An 8,413-nucleotide genomic window follows, 5' to 3' on the forward strand; every position below is an offset into this window, starting at 1 on the left:
CATTGATCGTGCCAAAATAAATGTGCATCACATAGAATATATTGTAATATTTCCTGGGCAGGGAATCCCCCCAAAACACTATAGAGAAGTCACTCTGTAACAGGCTGACAACACCCCTCGCGTCGCGTGCGCGAGCGTTGCAACATAAATTTAGAAATCTATATTATTCAATTATTGCGCCAACGAACATCTGCGTTGCCAAGGGCTAACACTATTCCACTAACCCAAACCAGCTGTGCCCGTGCGCCATCGTGCATAAATGTATTTTGTCCCCCCACCAAACGCAATCACTACACGCAGGTTAAAATATCAAAACAAACTCTGAACCAATTATATTAATTTGGGGACAGGTCAAAAAGCACGAAACATTTATGGCAATTCAGCTAGCTAGCTTGCACAAACTAATTTGTTCTTTTTAGCTAGCTTGCTGTTGCTAGCTAATTTGTCCTGGGATATAAACACTGAGTTGTTATTTTACCTGAAATGCACAAGGTCCTCTACTCTGCCAATTAATCCACACATAAAACGGTTAACTGAATCGTTTCTAGTCATCTCTCCTCCTTCCAGGCTTTTTCTTCTCTTGACTTTATATTGCGGGGAGGCAGGGTAGCCTAGTGGTTAGAGCATTGGACTAGTAACCGAAAGGTTGCAAATTCAAATCCCAGAGCTGACAAGGTACAAATCTGTCGTTCTGCCCCTGAACAGGCAGTTAACCCACTGTTCCTAGGCCGTCATTGAAAATAAGAATTTGTTCTTAACTGACTTACCTAGTAAAATAAAAGTAAAATTGCGATTGGCAACTTTCATAAATTAGGTGAATTACCGCCACTGACTTCGTTTGTCTTTCAGTCACCCACATGGGTATAACCAATGAGGAGATGGCACGTGGGTACCTGCTTCTATAAACCAATGAGGAGATGGGAGAGGCAGGACTTGCAGCGCGATCTGCTTCAGAAATAGAACTGACTTCTATTTTAGCCCTTGGAAACGCAGACGCTAGTTGGCGCGTGGGTGCAATAATTGAATAACATAGATATCGAAATAGATTTTGCAACGCTCGCACACGCGAGCGGTGAAGTCAGCCTGTAAAATAGAAGTCAGTTCTATTTCTAACGCAGATTGCGCTGCAAGTCCTGCCTCTCCCATCTCCGCATTGGTTTAACAGAAGCAGCTACCCATGTGCCAGCTCCTCATTGGTTACACCCACGTGCCGGTAATGCACCTGATTTATGAAAGTTGCCAATCACAATATAAAGTCGAGAGTGTTGGTCCCATGTTTTATGAGCTGAAATTAAAGATCCCAGAAATGTTCCATATGTACAAAAAGCTTATTCCTCTCAAATTTTGTGCACAAATTTATTTACGGCCCTGTTAATGAGCATTTCTCATTTACCAAGACAATCCATCCATCTGACAGGTGTGGCATAACAAGAAGCTGATTTAACAGCAAGGCCATTACAAAGGTGCATCTGGTGCTGGGGACAATAAAAGGCCACTCTAAAATGTGTAGTTTTGTCATACAACACAATGCCACAGATGTCTCAAGTTTTGAGGGAACGTGCAGTTGTCATGCTGACTGCAGGAATGTCCACCAGCGCTGTTGCCATAGAATTGAATGTTCATTTCTCGACCATATGCCGCTTCCAACGTCATTTTAGAGAATTTGGCTGTACGTCCAACCACCCTCACAACCTCAGACCACGTGTAACCATGTCTGTCCAGGACCTCCACATTCGGGTTCTTCACCTGCGGGATCGTCGTATTTCTGTCTGTGGATAAAACCTCATTCTGATTGGCTGGACCTGGTTCCAAAGTGTGTGGGCCTATTCCCTTTGAGAATGGATAAGTTATTAATTACACTTTTGGAAGGTGTATCAATACACCCAGTCACTACAAAGATACAGGCGTCCTTCCTAACTCAGTTGCTGGAAAGTAAGGAAACCGCTCCGGGATTTCACCATGAGGCCAACAGCAACGGTGACTTTAAAACAGTTACAGAGTTTAATGGCTGTGATAGGAGAAAACTAAGGATAGATGAAAACAATGTAGTTACTCCACAATCCTAACCTGATTGACAGAGTGAAAAGACGTAAGCCTGTACAGAGTGAAAATATTCCAAAACATGCATCCTGTTTGCAATAAGGCACTAACATTAACCTTCAAAGAATGTGGGATAGAAATTGACTTCATGTCCTGAATACAATGTGTTATGTTTGGAGCAAATCCAACACAACACATCACTGAGTCCCACTCTATATATTTTCAAGCATGGTGGTGGCTGCATCATGTTATGGTTATGCTTGTCATCAACAAAGACTAGGAAATCTTTCAGGATAAAATAAAGTGAATAGCACCAAGCACAGGCTACATCTTAAAAGGAAAACCTGGTTCTGTCTGCTTTCCAACAGACACTGGGAGACAAATTCACCTTTTCAGCAGGACTATAACTTAAAACACAAGGCTAAATATACACTGGAGTTGCTTACCAAAACAACATAGAATGTTCCTGAGTGGCCTTGTTACAGTTTATTTAAATTGGCTTGAAAATCTATAACAAGACTTGGAAATGGCTGACAAGCAGTGATCAACAACGAACTTGACAGAGCTTGAAGAATTTTTAAAATAATCATTTGCAGACCTACCCAGAAAGACAAAAGGTGTTGATTCTAACATGTATTGATTGACTCAGAGAGTTCAATACTTATCTAATGAAGATACACTGAGTGTACAAAATATTAAGAACACCTTCCTAATATTGTGTTGAACCCCCCTTTTGCCCTCAGAACAGCCTCAAATCATGGGGGCATGGACTCTACAAGGTGTCAAAAGCATTCCACAGGGATGCTGGCCCATGTTGACTCCCACAGTTGTGTCAAGTTGGCTGGATGTCCTTTGGGTGGTGGACCATTCTTGATATACACAGGAAACCGTTAAGAGTAAAAAAATAAATAAAAAGCAGCGTTGCAGTTCTTGACACAAACTGGTGCGTCTGGCACTTACTACCATACCCTGTTTAAAGGCACTTACAGTTTTTGTCTTGCCCATTCCTCCTTTGAATGGCACACACACAATCATGTCTCAATTGTCTCAAGGCTTAAAAATACATCTTTAGCCTGCCGCTTCATCTACACTGATTGAAGTTGATTTAAAAAGTAACATCAATAAGGGATCGTAGCTTTCACCTGGATTCACTTGGTCAGTATGTCATGGAAAGAGCAGGTGTTCATAATGTTTTGTACACTTGGTTTTTAAAAATTAATTTCTTACAAATGTTAGAATTGTTTTCCACTTTGACAAAGCATTGTGTAGATCGTTGACAAAAAACAAAAAAATCTATTTTAACCCCACCTTGTAACACAACATGTGAAAAAAAAGTCAAGGGGTGTGAATACTTTCTGAAGGCACTGTTTGTGTGCAGCAATGCTTGATTGTGTGTTTGATGTTAACAGACAGGTCTATTTTCTGGGTGACCTGAACATTGACTGATTAGCTACTATCTGTCCTCTCAAGAGGAAGCTTCTAACTGTGACTAATGTCTGTAATATGATCCAGGTTATCGCACAACCAACAAGAGTGCATACCAATAGTGTTAGATGTGAAATCCAGTTGTATTGATCATATCTTCACTAATACTGCTGAGCTTTGCTCCAAAGAAATATCAGTTCCCACTGGCTGTAGTGACCATAACATTGTGGCAATAACAAGGGAAAGCCAAAGTGCCAAAGGTTTGGCCTAAAGTAATACAGTGGGGAGAACAAGTATTTGATACACTGCCGATTTTGCCGGTTTTCCTACTTACAAAGCATGTAGAGGTCTGTAATTTTTATCATAGGTACACTTCAACTGTGAGAGACGGAATCTAAAACAAAAATCCAGAAAATCACATTGTATGATTTTTAAGTAATTAATTTGCACATGCGAGCGGTCTGGTCAGCATGTTAGGCAGAATATGAGTCATTCTGTCAATGAAAGGGATATTTGGTCAATAGAATAAACAATCATGGCATCAAAAGCCTGCAGTTTCACATTACCACAGGTATCAACTGATGAAGTGCTCAAAGCGTTCATGTGCTTACCTGAGGAAAAGTCACCTGGGCTCGATCTCATTGACAAAAAACGACTGACTAGCAGCACCCTATATTGCAGCGCTAATTAAGCTTATTTTTTACTCCCATTACTCAAGGGAAAGTTTCCTAAATGAATGGAAGCATGCAAAATTGTGTCCAATTCCAAAAGACAAAAAAATTACTTTTTAGTGTATCAAAAAGTGGCCTACTGTCGTCATTTGGTAAGGTTTTGGAAGCAATTGTCAGTAACCATGTATGGGAGTATATAGAACAAATGAAAATGCTCAAAGCCTACCAGCATGCATACCGTACGGATCACTCGACTGCAACAGCTCTGGTTGATTTAACAGATCAATAACTTAGGGCCTGGTTGCATAAAACATCTTCAGTGTATCCCTTAAGGATTTACCTCAAGGAATAATTTCCTCTTACCTAGGGGAATTGTTTAAGGCGGTTGCATAGGGCCGCGCAAACGTTTTCCTTAGGTAATGGCATACTTAAGGGGTTTTACAGTAGTTTGAAGGCATGTATGGCAGAAATTCTCTGGTTACCACGATTCACTGTATGAAGGTGATCTCGTCAAATAAAATCACATTTATTTTAGGAGATCACAAAATAGAACTTCTACATTCAAGACAGGATGTTTCTTGGAGTTACTTTTTTCTCAACTAGTTTCTATTACTTTCTACCATGTCAGGTGAGCTTACATAGTAGGTAGCTTGCGAGCTAGCCAGGTAGCCATGGATTGTGCACATTCCATTGTTTAGCTATGTAGCTAGCTAGCTATACACCTAGCTTTCTGGTAGATATTTTCCATTTGCAACCAGGGCAGAGGAAAGCAACATTCAACTCCAAAAATGATATTTAAATTGACACCCATACTGAATGAAGCACTTAAGGGACCTCATGGGCACCCTTAACATTTTCCACTTAATTTAAGAGGGAAATTAGCTGTAAAATGTTGTACTTGCTGTATACAATTGTTTTCCCTCTATTGCTATCCAAATATATGGCAACCATGTTTGCTGATGATACCACTGTCTATGTAACAGGCAATTCTGTAGGGCAGCTGAAAGAGGCTCTTGAAGCTGACATAAGTATTTAAAATTGGATAACCCAGAACAAATGAGTGCTAAATATAAAGGAAACCAAGGCAATGCTAATGTGTACGAAGAGGAGAAGGAAGACGCTACCCTCCTTACAGCTGACAGTTGGCGGGACACCCATAGAAGAGGATTTAGAGACAGGGCTGTTTGTTGTTTAGCAGCACACGGTCTCTCTTGTTCATCACACATTTCACAGCTCTGCAACAAAATCAGAACCTTGTGTATTCACAGGATTGTGAAATATATACCAGAGCAAATTTTAAAACAAACCTCAAGCTCTCATCCATAGTCAAATTAACTACTGTACTGCTCTGTCATCTGGAGTAATGCAAGTGTTGGTGACCTAAACAGACTGCAGATAGCGCAAAATAAGGCAGCCAGAATGGTTCTATGATGTGGTTACAAGAGGTCTTCCAAAGAGTTACATAATGCACTCAAATGGCCGACTGTCAAGGAACTGACAGAAAATACACAAATCATTTTTCATAAAATTAACCACCAACTGGTATATAGGATAAACTGAATATGGTGAAAGACAAACGCTGTCATAACACAGAGCAGAACCTTGGCCTCCTTTAGACCACCAAACCCCAAATTAGAGCTGGGCAAGATAGCTTTTAGTTTCAGGGCAGTAAAGACCTGGAACGTCTTGCCAGAATGTTCCAAAAACTTGCCAAATAGTTGTTTTAAGAGATTAATTCACAAATGTCATGAACAACTGAAGTTGGTCTTAGAGGATATTGTAATATGTTATGTTTAATTTCATATATGCACATGAGGTTCTGGGGGGTCGGGGGGTGTATTATGTATAACTCGTATTATGTATAGGTAATGGGAATGTGAGATCCTAATAAAATCAAAAAAACTGTTAGAGCCCTCTGGATTGATGATGAATTGAAAAACTGCATGGTTCAAAGAAATTATGCCTAAAAGGTGGCAAAGAAGTCAGGCTGCTCAGCTGATTGGTTGACATAACTTAAATTGAGAAATGTTGACTAAACTTAACAAAAAAAAGAAATTATATTACAAAACCAAGATAAATGACATAAAACACAATGGAAAAAGATTTGAGTACCTGATACCATGGGCAGAAAGCCAAATTAATCTCCATCGTTCATTGAAGTTGATGGGTCATTTCTAACAAAATCTTTCAATATTACCAATCACCAGAGTGGTGCAGCAGTCTAAGTCACTGCAGTCCCTGGTTCGAATCCAGGCTGCATCACATCCGGCTCTAATTTTGAGTCCCATAGGGCGGTGCACAATTGTCCCAGCTTTGGCCGGGGTAGGCTGTCATTGTAAATAAGAATGTGTTCTTAACTGACTTGCCTAGTTAAATAAAAAAATATATATATATTTCAATTACTATTTCACTAGGAAAGTGAAATGACAACATTTTATTTTTGTATAAAATATCTAAAAATGAAAGAATTTGGTCAAGTTAATGTGGGAGGTGGAAAAACAATTGTTATCCATAAGATGCCAGGTATAGACAACATTGATGGGAGACTATTGAAAATGGTAGCAGACTGAATTTCCAACCATATTTGCTATATCTTTGGCTAAAGCTTAAATGTGTGTGTGTCCACAGGCGTGGAAGGAAGCTAAAGTAATTCCACTGCCTAAAAATAGTAAAGCACAATTTGCTGGCTCTAACAGCTGCCTGCTCTTAGTAAACTGATGGAGAGAATTGTGTTTGCTATTTTTCAGAGAACAAATTAACTGACTTTCAGTATGCATATAGAGAAGGGCACTCAACTTGTACTGTTCTGACTCAGATGACATTTACATTTTACATTTAAGTCATTTAGCAGACGCTCTTATCCAGAGCGACTTACAAATTGGTGCGTTCACCTTATGACAGATGATTGGTTAAAATACATGGATAATAAGATGATAGTTGGAGCTGTATTGTTAGATTTAAGTGCAGCTTTTGATGTTAATGATCATAAATTGTTATTGAAGAAACTCACTTGCTATGGCTTTAAATCACCTACCATCAAGTAGTTGGAGAATTATTTATGCAATAGAACCCAGTGTTCTTCAATGGAAGCTTCTCTAACAGCAGATATGTACAGTGCGTTGTCCATTAAGAGTAACAGCCAAAGGCAACTGTCCTATCTATTTTTACAATTGATTTGCCACTGGTCTTACACAAAGCTAGAATGACTATGTATGTGGATGATTCCATTACATTTCATCACCCAGTGAGCTCATTGACATTCTAAATAAGGAATTACAGCCAGTCACAGAATGGGTGCTAATAATAAACGGGTCTCAAATACAACTAAAAGCATTGTATTTGGTTTAAAACATTCTAAGACCTACACCTCAACCATTGAGCAAGTTGAGGAAGCTAAACTCCTAGGTATAACATTGGAAGCTCAATTATCATGGTCAAGTCATATTGACAAAGTGGTTCTGAAGTTGTTTAAAAATATATATATATGTTCTGGTTTTTGGCACAACAATAACTTGTACTAGCTGTTCAGGCTCTGGTCTTGTCCCATCTTAATTACTGTCCGTTAATATGGTAAAGTGCAGCAAAAGAAAGATCTCGAAAAGCTACTGCTGACTCATAACAGAGCAGCACACCTTGCCGTTAACTGCACATACAGAACTAACATCAACAACATGCATGCCAGTCTTTCCTGGTTGAGGGTTAATGAGAGATTAAGTGCTTCTCTACTAGTTTTTATGAGATGTAGTAATGTAATGAATATTCCAGATTGTCTGCATAATGAAATAAAATTCAGCTCAGACACCCATATATTATCCACAAGATATTGACATTTAAGTAATTTAGCAGACACTCTCATCCAGAAGGATTTATAGCATTCATCTTAAAATAGCTGGGTGAGACAACCACATATCACAGTCATAGTAAGTACACAATGAAGTAGCTATCAGCAAAGTCAGATATAGTAAGGGGGAAAGATTCAAGTGCGTGTTAGTTCACAAAAGGCTTTTGGAAATATAACACTCAACAAAAATATAAAAACGCAACAACTTCAAAGATTTTACTAAGTTACAGTTCATATAAGGAAATCAGTCAATTGAAACAAATTCATTAGGCCCTAATCAATGGATGGGAATACAGATATGCATATAAAAAAGAAAGGAGGACCAAGGCACTCTTCATATATACTTTATTAAAATGCCTTTATGGCATGTTCAATAGAAACAAAGTTTGTTTTTTTAAACCGACACGTTTCGGCTGCATGGCCTTCGTCAGGGAGT

This window comes from Oncorhynchus nerka, linkage group LG2, assembly GCF_034236695.1.
Source record: "Oncorhynchus nerka isolate Pitt River linkage group LG2, Oner_Uvic_2.0, whole genome shotgun sequence".
Classification (NCBI taxonomy): domain Eukaryota; kingdom Metazoa; phylum Chordata; class Actinopteri; order Salmoniformes; family Salmonidae; genus Oncorhynchus; species Oncorhynchus nerka.